Source organism: Pseudopipra pipra, unplaced genomic scaffold (genome assembly GCF_036250125.1).
Source record: "Pseudopipra pipra isolate bDixPip1 unplaced genomic scaffold, bDixPip1.hap1 HAP1_SCAFFOLD_122, whole genome shotgun sequence".
Lineage (NCBI taxonomy): Eukaryota > Metazoa > Chordata > Aves > Passeriformes > Pipridae > Pseudopipra > Pseudopipra pipra.
The window spans coordinates 56,825-74,263 of NW_026990601.1; the positions used below are offsets into that span (position 1 = coordinate 56,825).

General features: G+C 50.6%; 2 long non-coding RNA genes across 2 annotated transcripts; both read right to left on the minus strand.

Moving 5' to 3' along the window:
* Positions 1–478: 478 nt before the first annotated feature.
* On the minus strand, positions 479–5,911 carry LOC135408006 (uncharacterized). The gene is made up of 2 exons (XR_010427143.1): positions 5,715–5,911; positions 479–827 (listed from the first exon to the last, which is right to left on the minus strand). It is a non-coding gene; the product is annotated as an uncharacterized LOC135408006 (long non-coding RNA).
* A 3,073-nt stretch (positions 5,912–8,984) lies between these two features.
* LOC135408008 (uncharacterized) lies at positions 8,985–14,417 on the minus strand. The gene is made up of 2 exons (XR_010427145.1): positions 14,221–14,417; positions 8,985–9,333 (listed from the first exon to the last, which is right to left on the minus strand). It is a non-coding gene; the product is annotated as an uncharacterized LOC135408008 (long non-coding RNA).
* Between the last annotated feature and the right edge of the window lie 3,022 nt (positions 14,418–17,439).

Below are 17,439 nucleotides of genomic sequence, written 5' to 3' on the forward strand. Positions count from 1 at the left end.
TTGAGGGGTGATGACCCCGCAATTTACGGTTCGGGGGGGGGGGGGGAGGAGAGGAAACGGGGTGCCCAAGAAGGGGGTTTTTTGTTTTTTTTTTCTCTTTTATTTCATTTTCATTTTATTTCCTTTTTAGTTTTTTTGCCTTTTTTTTTTTTTAATTTTCTTTTCTATTTTATATTTCCTTTTTTATTTCGGTTATTTTTTATTCCCTTTATTTTTCATTTGCTCTCCCAGTGCTCCCCAGTAACACCCAGTGCTCCCCAACAACCACCAGTAACACCCAGTGCTCCCCAAAAATTGACCCCAAACCGACCCAAATCACCCCAAAAGCTGACCCAAAACTGACCCCAAAACCTGACCCAAATCATCCCAAAAGCTGACCCAAAACTGACCCCAATCACCCCAAAAGCTGACCCAAAACTGACCCAAATCACCCCAAACAATGACCCCAAACTGACCCCAAAAACTGACTCAAATCATCCCAAAAACTGACCCAAAACTCTGCATTTATTTGGCATCATTTCCTCTCAAAAACAACATCTCCGATTTAGTTGATTGCTAAAGCCATCATTTTAAAATCATCTCAGGAATCAAAAGGGACTGGAAAACACACAGAAATCATTCCTGCACCCACCAAATCATTAGGAATTGGAACCCGATTCCCTCATCTCTCTCCTTGTTCTTCTTGGCTGGAAAACCTGATGATCCCCGCTGGCTATTTTTAGGCTGCTTTTCTTCCACAGCTCCTTTCCTCCCGGCTGAAACCTCCTGGCATATTCAGGGCTTAGCTGGAGGGAAGCCCCTCTGAAGTATTTCCTCTCGTGGCAATTCTGTGGGATGAAGAAGTAAAAAAAGCACATCAAGAGCTCCTTCTCCCCCCTTCCTTCGCAAACACCCTCCCAGTTTGTCCTTGGCAGCTCCATCCCCCCGGCACCCGCACCCGACGCTTCGGCTCCGCTGGCAAAGGGACAGCAAGTGCACAAGCAAGTTCAGTGCTGGGCAGGGGCTCCCTGGGGAACGGCACTTCAGTGCTTTAGTCCGTGGCCTTTCCTGCTGCCCTCCCTCCTGGAAGCAGAGGATGACCCGGCCCTTGTTTCTCCCACGCTCGCAGACCCAGGTCCTGCTCCCTTGGCCCCACTTTTCTTAGCAGACCCGGCATCATTTCCCAGGGTCCCCAGGAAACTTCTGCACTTGACCCATTGCTAAGTGCAGAGCACAGGGCAAGGGAAGGACAAATTTCTTGGCACCCACCCCCTGGAATTTTCCTTCTCCGCAGCACGCTCCCGTTCCCGCTGTCTCTGGAGGTGCCCGCACGAGTCCTCCTTCTCCCAGCACCTCAGAGAATGTCCTTTTCACCCAGGTCCTGCTTACCGTCGGCCAACAAAACACGCTGACAACATTTTTCAGGATGCCAGTGGAGAGATATTAGAGCACACTGCACAGGGAAGCTGAGCCTGCCCCATCCCTGCACGTGTTCCAGGCCAGGCTGGACGGGACTCGGAGCAACCGGGGACAGTGGAAGGTGTCCCTGCCCACGGAAGACAGGCTGGCCTTTGAAGGTCCCCTTCAAACCAAATGGCTCTGGGATTCCCCTCCAAAATCACTACCAAAGGGACACAGCAATCAAAGCAGAGGGACTGCACTCCCAGCTTTTCTTACCTGCAGGCACACACAGCACAGCAGCTTGCTAAAGGTAAGGTTTCTATCTGCACAGAAACCCAGCAATGAACACCTGCTCTAAGGGGACAGAAAGCTGCTTGTGGATCCCAGACACAGGACAGACTCCATCAGCACCTACTCGCCTCATCTAAGGAACAGTGCAGCCAACAGCAGAGCTTTCTCATATTCTGATCTGACTGTTTCGCCTTTTCTAAAGTATTTCATTATTTCTAGTAGGTCCACTGCTTTAGCTACACAGCGGGGTTTCTTCCAAACCTGTGACTGACACAGGACGAGCTGAGTGTGACCAATCCCACAGGAACTAAAGCCCTGCTCCTCTAACATGGAGCTGCTTTCACATTTCTGCTGTGAGGACAAAGAAGCACTGTACTACTTCACGAGGCAAACTCTTCAGAAAACTTCTGCAGTAAACTTTATCTTCCTGGGGAGGTACCTGCCAGTGTGCTGCCCTGCACACACACGCTGCCCATGTCCTTCCACAAGTGTTCCAGCTGCTCTCTCTTTTGTTTATTTTGAGCTTTCTCCCGTAGACAAAGATTTACATGTGGATTCTGAGAACATTTAAAACATCAGGAGAAGAGAAACCTCACCCAAACCCAGCAGCCTGTCCCCCAGTCAGAGAGCAGAAGTCACTACGCAGGTCTTACATTTCAACTCAGGTTACACAGAACTTCTGACTAAGCATGGAAAGCAACCTCCAGTCAGGTGGGATTCTAGGACGTTTTCAGCAGCGCCGGGAAGCCAAACTCTGTGTAGCTGTGCCTGCAGAGAACTGTCCTTTGGACAGCCAGAACTCAAGGTGAGCAGAGCTACTGATTTTGGCACTGCAATTCAGCCTTTCTTACTAAGTCAAACTAGTACTCTTCACTGGTGCAGGAAGATACAGGGATAGTCTCAACAAATCCCTTTGGAAATTTATTTTTAAGAACTCTCTGTCCATCTGAATGGAAGACACAATCTTATTTCCCAATCATTTTCACACAATTAGCTCAAATACTAGCACTAAACCAGTGAGCAACATCTGTTTTACAAAATCTTTAGTTTTGTAAAGATATGCTCCACCACATCTAGGAAAAAAAAGGCAAATGGTGGACTCCTTCAGGACAGGAGTTTTCCCACAGTGAGTACGACTAGTAAATGAAATGTTAGACCCTCTCAACATAAAGGCAATTGTGTGCACAAAAGTGACCCAAGATACACTGTTCAGGTGTAAAACAGCTAAAAACACTTACCAGTGTTTTTCTCAGGCGCTCGTATTCTGGCCGATACTCTCTGAAAAGGTGAATAAAGGGAGTGCATTCAGTCTGAAAAACACATGATTTGTATTGCATAAGGATCATCCTGGAGGCTTCTTTTTACTCACAAAAAAAAGTTTTCTCTAGGCTTTCATGTTTGAGAGACATTTCAGAAAGACAGTACTTTTTTCCCCAGATTTGGATTCTGAAACCAATGGATGCAAAATCAATGAACATACTTCATTAAAACAGCAACAATTCAAAACTTGGTATGGAACTACAAGAAAAAAATTACTTCACAGACTTGCTGGCACAGATAGCTTTTACTTTTTCACGGAACAGCACAAAAATTCATCTCTGAATAGTTCCTTTTTACTGCTGCTTTTTATGCTGATACTGGACACCCTAAGCTACCTTGGCTATGGCAACTGTACACTCCTTCAAATCAAAGGAGCAGACTCATGAATCAGGACCTTCAGGAAGTGGTCACTGGGTCGCGGACCAGAAGTTATCCCCTTACCTCTCCTATTCATCTACAGCTTTAGAAAGCTGGGTAAAAATCTCCCCCAGTCCTGTGCCAAACACTGCAGAAACACCAACCACCTGGAAAAGAGAACACACCAGAACTAGAGAGTAACTGAGCCAGATTTTTAATACAGAAAAAAAACCAAAATAAAAACAAACAAACAAACAATCCCCCACAACGACAACAAAAAAAATCAACACCACCGAAAAACCCAACAACAACAAACTACTAATCTAAACCTAACAACACCCATTTAATCAGCACAGTGGCCTAAGAGTGGGCAGTAACACTTCTGCTTCTGTCCAGCCCGCTTTCAAACTCTTCCTCCACTTGCTGTTCATGTTTGTTACTTCTGCTTTTTGGTTGTCGGTGATTTTGTGTTTGGTGAGTTGTTAGGGCATTTTGGGGGGCGTTTCTTTGGGGAAGGAGGTTTGTTTGGTATTTTGTAACACTGTAGGGCAATTCAAAAGAAAGGTCAAGTCTTTCTGCTGTTTACTTGTTTATTGTTAATAACCCAAGTTCTCATTCTGCATCTAGGGTTATACGTGGTTAGCAAGTATCAGTGTACTAGAATTAAAGTGCAAAAGAGACAACAAGAACTGACCTTTTGGCTCTGAAATAGTCTAATAGTCTAACTTTTTATTTAGCCAAAGCACATTTAAAAGGTCCCCAGAACAGCAAGAGAGGGAGAATTTAATCAGTTGCTATGACAATACATTCAAAATGCACATCTACTTTCTAATTTCAACTTGTCTCTCATTACACTTCTGGCCATTTGTTCTGCTTGTATTAAATCAATTCTCTAAAAATACCTTGAATTAAGACTATTACCAGCCAGAATCCTACACCCTCTAACGAAAATTCTCCCTCTTTTTCATAGGCAAGACAGTCTCAACTACTGACTTCCAAATGGAAGACCTTTCCCAACACAGCCTTGCATTTGATCATTAATACAGTAAATATGCAGACAGCTCTCCAAAGGATTTTAAGCATTAAGGCCAGGCGCTGTGCCAATATATATCAATATTTATACTTTCCCTGCACTTCAGTACAAGCTGCCTTTTACTCCGTAATCCTCCTCATATGACCTGCTCTCCATCCAGTGCTCCAACAGTCCTGACAGGCAGATAAACATGACCTGATCAGCAAATAAGGAACAGGAAGTATGTTAGTTCTGTATATGGGACCACTACAATCCCTTTTGAAATTCTGTATATTGTTCCACATAGGACACTCACAATAGTTTTGGTTTGGCTCTGTTATCATTATCTACATGAATGGAATCATTTCGTTCCTGTAATATCCACACAGCCGAGAAGGCTTGCTTTTTCTTTAGTAAAAGCTGATGACAAACACAATCAGCTAAAACCTTTAGCACAGACTATGGGATCATTAACAGCCTCCAGTGTATACTGTTGTCAGAGAAACAATTAATTTGTCCTCTCAAAACCTGGTTGAGTGGAATAACAATCTTCTTCTTGCACAAGCAAATATAAAGGGTTTTTTTGTTCATTTATTTGCTTTGGAGATTCTTTCCCTTCTTCCTATGCAGTACATTGCCCAACTGTACTTGACACTTTCAGAACAAGGAAAATTACCTCAGGTGGGAAATGCTGCAGCAAAGAACACTGCCTCTTACCAGCCTATCTGAGCTTTCATCTTGTGATTAATCACAGTTCAATATTAAATTATTCAGGCTGCCATTCAGTGTGACAAGCTGCAGTGTAACAAGCTGCAGCGTGACCTCAACACAGGTCATCAACAGATTACAGTTCCAAAGGGCAGTGCAAAGCCCCTTTACAGAAGGACAGAATGGTGGGGGTTGGACAATACCTCTGGAGATCATCTAGTCCAGTCTCTCCTGCTCAAAAAGCGGGATTAGGCAGAAGAGGTTGCTCACAACTTTGCCTGAGCAAAAGTGTTTTAAGCATCTCCAGGGATGGAGACTCCACAATTTCTCTGGACCAGTCCAGAGGAGAACTTCTTAAGTTATTGTTTTCAGTGGGAAGGTAGGGACAGAAACAAGCGATCCCAAAACTTCAAACTCATCCCCACAGCGGTCCAGAGCAGCTCGAGACCAGGCTCCTGCCTTCCCAGGGCCAGGCTCTTCTCTCTGCCAGGCACCCACCAGCCGGGCACTGCCCTGCCCGGCGGCCCCGAGCGCTTCAGGCGCCGGCCCGGCCAACGCCTCGCTCTGCGCGGGCGCCGCTTCCAAAATCGCTACCCAAGAGACACAGCAATCAAAGCAGAGGGACTGCACTCCCAGCTTTTCTTACCTGCAGGCACACACAGCACAGCACGTTGGACATAAAAGCCACAGGGTTAGTCCTGCCAGAGGCGTCCGGCACACCCACGGCGACCGAAGGAAAACAGGGAGCCTGGGAACACGGAGTAAAAGACACCTTAATTAGGACTACACTGAGCACTAGCCAGGTCATTCCCACAGACAGCTTCACCGTCCAGTCACACAAAAAGCACTGACCTACCAGGGCCCCAGTTAGGATGGCTCCTGACGCTGACACCTCCCTTTGCCCCGGGGGATCAAGAAGAACATCCCTGGGAAGAAGTCACCCCCAACAACAAAAAGGCAAAATTAGTGAAGCACGGGGTCCTCTTCTGACTAGATTGCCACCAGCATTCAATAGCAAATGCCACGACTATTCTGTTACAGACGAGAAAACCCTGTTCTCCCAAACAAACAGCGAGGAGATTTATGGGCACGCCTGGAAATTTCCTGGGAGGAACTTTTTGTAACTAAGGAGCAGGTGCTGTCTTGAGTTGAAGGCGTCAATTTGACAGACACTTAGCACAGCAAACTCTTCAGCAGAGCAATTAATTGCTGCCTATTTGAACAGCAGGGGAGAGAAAATGACAGTCGAAGGGAAGACAAGAAAAGCAGAACTGCAATCAGCAGCCTTTTCTTCCATCTCTCCCGAGAAGGTCTAGTTTGTCTGTTCTAATAATTCTATGCCCTTTTCTACAGGAAACTTAGACCAAGGCTGAAAAAACAACTAGAAAACACGGAGAGAAGCTTTTTAGAATTTCACGTGATTTTCCCAAACCGATCCCAGAAAAGCAGAACTCGGTAGAATGTACTCACCTCGAGGCCTTTGGTCTTTTTTTCCATAAGCTTCGTCACCTGATTGAAAAAGCAGAGTAGACTCGGTATTTAGGCTCACAACAGGAAAACTTCCCCTTCGTTTCCTCAAAGAAACTACATTAATCTGCACAGCTGCAGGCGCGTCTCCAGCTGTTAAAGCCTTTCAGCTTTTCAGAGGGTGAGAATGCCCTGCTAGGGAAGGCTGAAAAATGCTCGGAGCCTGCACAGGTCAAAGAGCCCCTTGATTTTGTCTGTGTTCCAGTCCCTGGCTAAAGAAACGGCAGAACAAGCGCAGCTGTTGCTTGCCTTTTCCCTCAGAGGTTTTGCCAGGCGCCGGGCCAGCCCGGGCGCTCCGGGGGAAGGCCGGCAGCGCCCAAACCCCGCCGCTTTCCCGGGGGCGTCGCTTGCGAGAGCGCCCCCGAGCGCCGGGCCGGGCCTCACAGTCGCCGCCTGGCGGACACGGCCGGGAGCGGCACTGCAGCCGCGCGCGGCGCCGCAGCCGCGCGCCCCCCCCCACCCCTTGGCGAGACCCGCGGCGCCTTTCGCGAGTACGGGCCTTTGTTCCCTAAAACCTGCCCTTGCCTAGGAAAAGCTGAGCAATTCACAGAGTTGCTGTTTCCAGCCCAGCTTCCCAAAGGATTTCTCTCTCCCGGCAGCACAGACAGGGGCCCCGAGGCAGCGCAGACCCTCCCCGCGGGGGAGGGGGGGGCGCAATGCCAGGGCACATCCGAACCCGGCCCTGCGGCGGCACGCAGGTGCAAGTTTCTCCGCAGAGGCGAGAAACTTGCCTGTCGCTTCCCCTGCCTGCGGTCGCCGATGGCCGCGGGAGAGGCAGAAGAGCGGCCGCGCCCCCCCGCCGCGCCCCCCCACCGCCGCGCCCCCCCACAGCGCCCAGGTTACCCCGGGGACGATCTCCGTCGGATCTGCCGCCGTGGGTCGCTTCCAGGGGGGGAAGGCGGCGGCGCAGCCCCGACAGCATCTCCAGGCCACGGCGGGACCGAGCGGGGCGGGGACGGGGGCGGGAGCGGGAGCGGAGCGGAGCGGAAGGGGGGCGGTGCCTGGGCTTCTCGCGGCGACCGCCGCGCTCCGCGGCGCCGAGAGGGGGCTGCCGTCGCCGGTGCCTGCCGCCGCCCACGAACCTGCCGCCCGCGCCCGGCGCCGCCGAGCGCCCCGCCTTGTCCCCACAGCGGGAAGCGGCGCGGCGAGACGGCGCTGCGGGCGCGGGGCGGGGGTCCGGGTGGCGGCGGAGGTCAGGCAACAGGATAAACGCCTCTCTAAAGCGAGGGGGCCTCTCGCCGCCATCTTTAGAGTGGCCTCGGCTAAGTTCCGGTTTTGGCGGCGCCATCTTGAGTGTGGCCTCGGGGCGGACTTCCGGGCCGGGGCCGCCATCTTTAGTGTGGTCGTTCCGGTCCTGGTGGCGCCATCTTTACTGTGGGCTTGGCGGACTTCCGGGCCGGGGCCGCCATCTTTAGTGTGGTCGTTCCGGTCCTGGCGGCGCCATCTTTACTGTGGGCTTGGCGGACTTCCGGGCCGGGGCTTTGGAGGACTTCCGGTCGCTCTCTACTTCCGGGGACCGGGTTTACCCAAATTAGCGTCCCTCCTCGCTAATTTCTGCGCTTTCACCCCGAAAAATCTTCATGTTATTCCCCCCACACACACCCCGGGAGGGACGGGAGACCGCGAGTCCCGCCCTGCCGCCGGAACCGGCCCTTAACTCGACCAGGGAGCGCTGCACCGGCACGAGAGCCACCGCGCATGCGTCGCCGGTCCCTCTCCTGGCTGCCCTCAGTTACCACGTGATCGCCGGCGTCTTTCCAACGACTGCGCACGCGCCGGCGTCGCCACCTTGGCTCCCCCCCCCACCCCGCCGCCCGACCGCCCGGCTTCGCTTTCTTACTGCGGCTCCCCCTCCACTTTTTCGGCTCCCTGGGGTTCCCTCACCCACATTTTGGGGTCCCCTTCTCACATTTGAGGGGTGATGACCCCGCAATTTACGGTTCGGGGGGGGGGGGGGAGGAGAGGAAACGGGGTGCCCAAGAAGGGGGTTTTTTGTTTTTTTTTTCTCTTTTATTTCATTTTCATTTTATTTCCTTTTTAGTTTTTTTGCCTTTTTTTTTTTTTAATTTTCTTTTCTATTTTATATTTCCTTTTTTATTTCGGTTATTTTTTATTCCCTTTATTTTTCATTTGCTCTCCCAGTGCTCCCCAGTAACACCCAGTGCTCCCCAACAACCACCAGTAACACCCAGTGCTCCCCAAAAATTGACCCCAAACCGACCCAAATCACCCCAAAAGCTGACCCAAAACTGACCCCAAAACCTGACCCAAATCATCCCAAAAGCTGACCCAAAACTGACCCCAATCACCCCAAAAGCTGACCCAAAACTGACCCAAATCACCCCAAACAATGACCCCAAACTGACCCCAAAAACTGACTCAAATCATCCCAAAAACTGACCCAAAACTCTGCATTTATTTGGCATCATTTCCTCTCAAAAACAACATCTCCGATTTAGTTGATTGCTAAAGCCATCATTTTAAAATCATCTCAGGAATCAAAAGGGACTGGAAAACACACAGAAATCATTCCTGCACCCACCAAATCATTAGGAATTGGAACCCGATTCCCTCATCTCTCTCCTTGTTCTTCTTGGCTGGAAAACCTGATGATCCCCGCTGGCTATTTTTAGGCTGCTTTTCTTCCACAGCTCCTTTCCTCCCGGCTGAAACCTCCTGGCATATTCAGGGCTTAGCTGGAGGGAAGCCCCTCTGAAGTATTTCCTCTCGTGGCAATTCTGTGGGATGAAGAAGTAAAAAAAGCACATCAAGAGCTCCTTCTCCCCCCTTCCTTCGCAAACACCCTCCCAGTTTGTCCTTGGCAGCTCCATCCCCCCGGCACCCGCACCCGACGCTTCGGCTCCGCTGGCAAAGGGACAGCAAGTGCACAAGCAAGTTCAGTGCTGGGCAGGGGCTCCCTGGGGAACGGCACTTCAGTGCTTTAGTCCGTGGCCTTTCCTGCTGCCCTCCCTCCTGGAAGCAGAGGATGACCCGGCCCTTGTTTCTCCCACGCTCGCAGACCCAGGTCCTGCTCCCTTGGCCCCACTTTTCTTAGCAGACCCGGCATCATTTCCCAGGGTCCCCAGGAAACTTCTGCACTTGACCCATTGCTAAGTGCAGAGCACAGGGCAAGGGAAGGACAAATTTCTTGGCACCCACCCCCTGGAATTTTCCTTCTCCGCAGCACGCTCCCGTTCCCGCTGTCTCTGGAGGTGCCCGCACGAGTCCTCCTTCTCCCAGCACCTCAGAGAATGTCCTTTTCACCCAGGTCCTGCTTACCGTCGGCCAACAAAACACGCTGACAACATTTTTCAGGATGCCAGTGGAGAGATATTAGAGCACACTGCACAGGGAAGCTGAGCCTGCCCCATCCCTGCACGTGTTCCAGGCCAGGCTGGACGGGACTCGGAGCAACCGGGGACAGTGGAAGGTGTCCCTGCCCACGGAAGACAGGCTGGCCTTTGAAGGTCCCCTTCAAACCAAATGGCTCTGGGATTCCCCTCCAAAATCACTACCAAAGGGACACAGCAATCAAAGCAGAGGGACTGCACTCCCAGCTTTTCTTACCTGCAGGCACACACAGCACAGCAGCTTGCTAAAGGTAAGGTTTCTATCTGCACAGAAACCCAGCAATGAACACCTGCTCTAAGGGGACAGAAAGCTGCTTGTGGATCCCAGACACAGGACAGACTCCATCAGCACCTACTCGCCTCATCTAAGGAACAGTGCAGCCAACAGCAGAGCTTTCTCATATTCTGATCTGACTGTTTCGCCTTTTCTAAAGTATTTCATTATTTCTAGTAGGTCCACTGCTTTAGCTACACAGCGGGGTTTCTTCCAAACCTGTGACTGACACAGGACGAGCTGAGTGTGACCAATCCCACAGGAACTAAAGCCCTGCTCCTCTAACATGGAGCTGCTTTCACATTTCTGCTGTGAGGACAAAGAAGCACTGTACTACTTCACGAGGCAAACTCTTCAGAAAACTTCTGCAGTAAACTTTATCTTCCTGGGGAGGTACCTGCCAGTGTGCTGCCCTGCACACACACGCTGCCCATGTCCTTCCACAAGTGTTCCAGCTGCTCTCTCTTTTGTTTATTTTGAGCTTTCTCCCGTAGACAAAGATTTACATGTGGATTCTGAGAACATTTAAAACATCAGGAGAAGAGAAACCTCACCCAAACCCAGCAGCCTGTCCCCCAGTCAGAGAGCAGAAGTCACTACGCAGGTCTTACATTTCAACTCAGGTTACACAGAACTTCTGACTAAGCATGGAAAGCAACCTCCAGTCAGGTGGGATTCTAGGACGTTTTCAGCAGCGCCGGGAAGCCAAACTCTGTGTAGCTGTGCCTGCAGAGAACTGTCCTTTGGACAGCCAGAACTCAAGGTGAGCAGAGCTACTGATTTTGGCACTGCAATTCAGCCTTTCTTACTAAGTCAAACTAGTACTCTTCACTGGTGCAGGAAGATACAGGGATAGTCTCAACAAATCCCTTTGGAAATTTATTTTTAAGAACTCTCTGTCCATCTGAATGGAAGACACAATCTTATTTCCCAATCATTTTCACACAATTAGCTCAAATACTAGCACTAAACCAGTGAGCAACATCTGTTTTACAAAATCTTTAGTTTTGTAAAGATATGCTCCACCACATCTAGGAAAAAAAAGGCAAATGGTGGACTCCTTCAGGACAGGAGTTTTCCCACAGTGAGTACGACTAGTAAATGAAATGTTAGACCCTCTCAACATAAAGGCAATTGTGTGCACAAAAGTGACCCAAGATACACTGTTCAGGTGTAAAACAGCTAAAAACACTTACCAGTGTTTTTCTCAGGCGCTCGTATTCTGGCCGATACTCTCTGAAAAGGTGAATAAAGGGAGTGCATTCAGTCTGAAAAACACATGATTTGTATTGCATAAGGATCATCCTGGAGGCTTCTTTTTACTCACAAAAAAAAGTTTTCTCTAGGCTTTCATGTTTGAGAGACATTTCAGAAAGACAGTACTTTTTTCCCCAGATTTGGATTCTGAAACCAATGGATGCAAAATCAATGAACATACTTCATTAAAACAGCAACAATTCAAAACTTGGTATGGAACTACAAGAAAAAAATTACTTCACAGACTTGCTGGCACAGATAGCTTTTACTTTTTCACGGAACAGCACAAAAATTCATCTCTGAATAGTTCCTTTTTACTGCTGCTTTTTATGCTGATACTGGACACCCTAAGCTACCTTGGCTATGGCAACTGTGCACTCCTTCAAATCAAAGGAGCAGACTCATGAATCAGGACCTTCAGGAAGTGGTCACTGGGTCGCGGACCAGAAGTTATCCCCTTACCTCTCCTATTCATCTACAGCTTTAGAAAGCTGGGTAAAAATCTCCCCCAGTCCTGTGCCAAACACTGCAGAAACACCAACCACCTGGAAAAGAGAACACACCAGAACTAGAGAGTAACTGAGCCAGATTTTTAATACAGAAAAAAAACCAAAATAAAAACAAACAAACAAACAATCCCCCACAACGACAACAAAAAAAATCAACACCACCGAAAAACCCAACAACAACAAACTACTAATCTAAACCTAACAACACCCATTTAATCAGCACAGTGGCCTAAGAGTGGGCAGTAACACTTCTGCTTCTGTCCAGCCCGCTTTCAAACTCTTCCTCCACTTGCTGTTCATGTTTGTTACTTCTGCTTTTTGGTTGTCGGTGATTTTGTGTTTGGTGAGTTGTTAGGGCATTTTGGGGGGCGTTTCTTTGGGGAAGGAGGTTTGTTTGGTATTTTGTAACACTGTAGGGCAATTCAAAAGAAAGGTCAAGTCTTTCTGCTGTTTACTTGTTTATTGTTAATAACCCAAGTTCTCATTCTGCATCTAGGGTTATACGTGGTTAGCAAGTATCAGTGTACTAGAATTAAAGTGCAAAAGAGACAACAAGAACTGACCTTTTGGCTCTGAAATAGTCTAATAGTCTAACTTTTTATTTAGCCAAAGCACATTTAAAAGGTCCCCAGAACAGCAAGAGAGGGAGAATTTAATCAGTTGCTATGACAATACATTCAAAATGCACATCTACTTTCTAATTTCAACTTGTCTCTCATTACACTTCTGGCCATTTGTTCTGCTTGTATTAAATCAATTCTCTAAAAATACCTTGAATTAAGACTATTACCAGCCAGAATCCTACACCCTCTAACGAAAATTCTCCCTCTTTTTCATAGGCAAGACAGTCTCAACTACTGACTTCCAAATGGAAGACCTTTCCCAACACAGCCTTGCATTTGATCATTAATACAGTAAATATGCAGACAGCTCTCCAAAGGATTTTAAGCATTAAGGCCAGGCGCTGTGCCAATATATATCAATATTTATACTTTCCCTGCACTTCAGTACAAGCTGCCTTTTACTCCGTAATCCTCCTCATATGACCTGCTCTCCATCCAGTGCTCCAACAGTCCTGACAGGCAGATAAACATGACCTGATCAGCAAATAAGGAACAGGAAGTATGTTAGTTCTGTATATGGGACCACTACAATCCCTTTTGAAATTCTGTATATTGTTCCACATAGGACACTCACAATAGTTTTGGTTTGGCTCTGTTATCATTATCTACATGAATGGAATCATTTCGTTCCTGTAATATCCACACAGCCGAGAAGGCTTGCTTTTTCTTTAGTAAAAGCTGATGACAAACACAATCAGCTAAAACCTTTAGCACAGACTATGGGATCATTAACAGCCTCCAGTGTATACTGTTGTCAGAGAAACAATTAATTTGTCCTCTCAAAACCTGGTTGAGTGGAATAACAATCTTCTTCTTGCACAAGCAAATATAAAGGGTTTTTTTGTTCATTTATTTGCTTTGGAGATTCTTTCCCTTCTTCCTATGCAGTACATTGCCCAACTGTACTTGACACTTTCAGAACAAGGAAAATTACCTCAGGTGGGAAATGCTGCAGCAAAGAACACTGCCTCTTACCAGCCTATCTGAGCTTTCATCTTGTGATTAATCACAGTTCAATATTAAATTATTCAGGCTGCCATTCAGTGTGACAAGCTGCAGTGTAACAAGCTGCAGCGTGACCTCAACACAGGTCATCAACAGATTACAGTTCCAAAGGGCAGTGCAAAGCCCCTTTACAGAAGGACAGAATGGTGGGGGTTGGACAATACCTCTGGAGATCATCTAGTCCAGTCTCTCCTGCTCAAAAAGCGGGATTAGGCAGAAGAGGTTGCTCACAACTTTGCCTGAGCAAAAGTGTTTTAAGCATCTCCAGGGATGGAGACTCCACAATTTCTCTGGACCAGTCCAGAGGAGAACTTCTTAAGTTATTGTTTTCAGTGGGAAGGTAGGGACAGAAACAAGCGACCCCAAAACTTCAAACTCATCCCCACAGCGGTCCAGAGCAGCTCGAGACCAGGCTCCTGCCTTCCCAGGGCCAGGCTCTTCTCTCTGCGAGGCACCCACCAGCCGGGCACTGCCCTGCCCGGCGGCCCCGAGCGCTTCAGGCGCCGGCCCGGCCAACGCCTCGCTCTGCGCGGGCGCCGCTTCCAAAATCACTACCCAAGAGACACAGCAATCAAAGCAGAGGGACTGCACTCCCAGCTTTTCTTACCTGCAGGCACACACAGCACAGCACGTTGGACATAAAAGCCACAGGGTTAGTCCTGCCAGAGGCGTCCGGCACACCCACGGCGACCGAAGGAAAACAGGGAGCCTGGGAACACGGAGTAAAAGACACCTTAATTAGGACTACACTGAGCACTAGCCAGGTCATTCCCACAGACAGCTTCACCGTCCAGTCACACAAAAAGCACTGACCTACCAGGGCCCCAGTTAGGATGGCTCCTGACGCTGACACCTCCCTTTGCCCCGGGGGATCAAGAAGAACATCCCTGGGAAGAAGTCACCCCCAACAACAAAAAGGCAAAATTAGTGAAGCACGGGGTCCTCTTCTGACTAGATTGCCACCAGCATTCAATAGCAAATGCCACGACTATTCTGTTACAGACGAGAAAACCCTGTTCTCCCAAACAAACAGCGAGGAGATTTATGGGCACGCCTGGAAATTTCCTGGGAGGAACTTTTTGTAACTAAGGAGCAGGTGCTGTCTTGAGTTGAAGGCGTCAATTTGACAGACACTTAGCACAGCAAACTCTTCAGCAGAGCAATTAATTGCTGCCTATTTGAACAGCAGGGGAGAGAAAATGACAGTCGAAGGGAAGACAAGAAAAGCAGAACTGCAATCAGCAGCCTTTTCTTCCATCTCTCCCGAGAAGGTCTAGTTTGTCTGTTCTAATAATTCTATGCCCTTTTCTACAGGAAACTTAGACCAAGGCTGAAAAAACAACTAGAAAACACGGAGAGAAGCTTTTTAGAATTTCACGTGATTTTCCCAAACCGATCCCAGAAAAGCAGAACTCGGTAGAATGTACTCACCTCGAGGCCTTTGGTCTTTTTTTCCATAAGCTTCGTCACCTGATTGAAAAAGCAGAGTAGACTCGGTATTTAGGCTCACAACAGGAAAACTTCCCCTTCGTTTCCTCAAAGAAACTACGTTAATCTGCACAGCTGCAGGCGCGTCTCCAGCTGTTAAAGCCTTTCAGCTTTTCAGAGGGTGAGAATGCCCTGCTAGGGAAGGCTGAAAAATGCTCGGAGCCTGCACAGGTCAAAGAGCCCCTTGATTTTGTCTGTGTTCCAGTCCCTGGCTAAAGAAACGGCAGAACAAGCGCAGCTGTTGCTTGCCTTTTCCCTCAGAGGTTTTGCCAGGCGCCGGGCCAGCCCGGGCGCTCCGGGGGAAGGCCGGCAGCGCCCAAACCCCGCCGCTTTCCCGGGGGCGTCGCTTGCGAGAGCGCCCCCGAGCGCCGGGCCGGGCCTCACAGTCGCCGCCTGGCGGACACGGCCGGGAGCGGCACTGCAGCCGCGCGCGGCGCCGCAGCCGCGCGCCCCCCCCCCACCCCTTGGCGAGACCCGCGGCGCCTTTCGCGAGTACGGGCCTTTGTTCCCTAAAACCTGCCCTTGCCTAGGAAAAGCTGAGCAATTCACAGAGTTGCTGTTTCCAGCCCAGCTTCCCAAAGGATTTCTCTCTCCCGGCAGCACAGACAGGGGCCCCGAGGCAGCGCAGACCCTCCCCGCGGGGGAGGGGGGGGCGCAATGCCAGGGCACATCCGAACCCGGCCCTGCGGCGGCACGCAGGTGCAAGTTTCTCCGCAGAGGCGAGAAACTTGCCTGTCGCTTCCCCTGCCTGCGGTCGCCGATGGCCGCGGGAGAGGCAGAAGAGCGGCCGCGCCCCCCCGCCGCGCCCCCCCACCGCCGCGCCCCCCCACAGCGCCCAGGTTACCCCGGGGACGATCTCCGTCGGATCTGCCGCCGTGGGTCGCTTCCAGGGGGGGAAGGCGGCGGCGCAGCCCCGACAGCATCTCCAGGCCACGGCGGGACCGAGCGGGGCGGGGACGGGGGCGGGAGCGGGAGCGGAGCGGAGCGGAAGGGGGGCGGTGCCTGGGCTTCTCGCGGCGACCGCCGCGCTCCGCGGCGCCGAGAGGGGGCTGCCGTCGCCGGTGCCTGCCGCCGCCCACGAACCTGCCGCCCGCGCCCGGCGCCGCCGAGCGCCCCGCCTTGTCCCCACAGCGGGAAGCGGCGCGGCGAGACGGCGCTGCGGGCGCGGGGCGGGGGTCCGGGTGGCGGCGGAGGTCAGGCAACAGGATAAACGCCTCTCTAAAGCGAGGGGGCCTCTCGCCGCCATCTTTAGAGTGGCCTCGGCTAAGTTCCGGTTTTGGCGGCGCCATCTTGAGTGTGGCCTCGGGGCGGACTTCCGGGCCGGGGCCGCCATCTTTAGTGTGGTCGTTCCGGTCCTGGTGGCGCCATCTTTACTGTGGGCTTGGCGGACTTCCGGGCCGGGGCCGCCATCTTTAGTGTGGTCGTTCCGGTCCTGGCGGCGCCATCTTTACTGTGGGCTTGGCGGACTTCCGGGCCGGGGCTTTGGAGGACTTCCGGTCGCTCTCTACTTCCGGGGACCGGGTTTACCCAAATTAGCGTCCCTCCTCGCTAATTTCTGCGCTTTCACCCCGAAAAATCTTCATGTTATTCCCCCCACACACACCCCGGGAGGGACGGGAGACCGCGAGTCCCGCCCTGCCGCCGGAACCGGCCCTTAACTCGACCAGGGAGCGCTGCACCGGCACGAGAGCCACCGCGCATGCGTCGCCGGTCCTCTCCTGGCTGCCCTCAGTTACCACGTGATCGCCGGCGTCTTTCCAACGACTGCGCACGCGCCGGCGTCGCCACCTTGGCTCCCCCCCCCACCCCGCCGCCCGACCGCCCGGCTTCGCTTTCTTACTGCGGCTCCCCCTCCACTTTTTCGGCTCCCTGGGGTTCCCTCACCCACATTTTGGGGTCCCCTTCTCACATTTGAGGGGTGATGACCCCGCAATTTACGGTTCGGGGGGGGGGGGGAGGAGAGGAAACGGGGTGCCCAAGAAGGGGGTTTTTTGTTTTTTTTTTCTCTTTTATTTCATTTTCATTTTATTTCCTTTTTAGTTTTTTTGCCTTTTTTTTTTTTTAATTTTCTTTTCTATTTTATATTTCCTTTTTTATTTCGGTTATTTTTTATTCCCTTTATTTTTCATTTGCTCTCCCAGTGCTCCCCAGTAACACCCAGTGCTCCCCAACAACCACCAGTAACACCCAGTGCTCCCCAAAAATTGACCCCAAACCGACCCAAATCACCCCAAAAGCTGACCCAAAACTGACCCCAAAACCTGACCCAAATCATCCCAAAAGCTGACCCAAAACTGACCCCAATCACCCCAAAAGCTGACCCAAAACTGACCCAAAT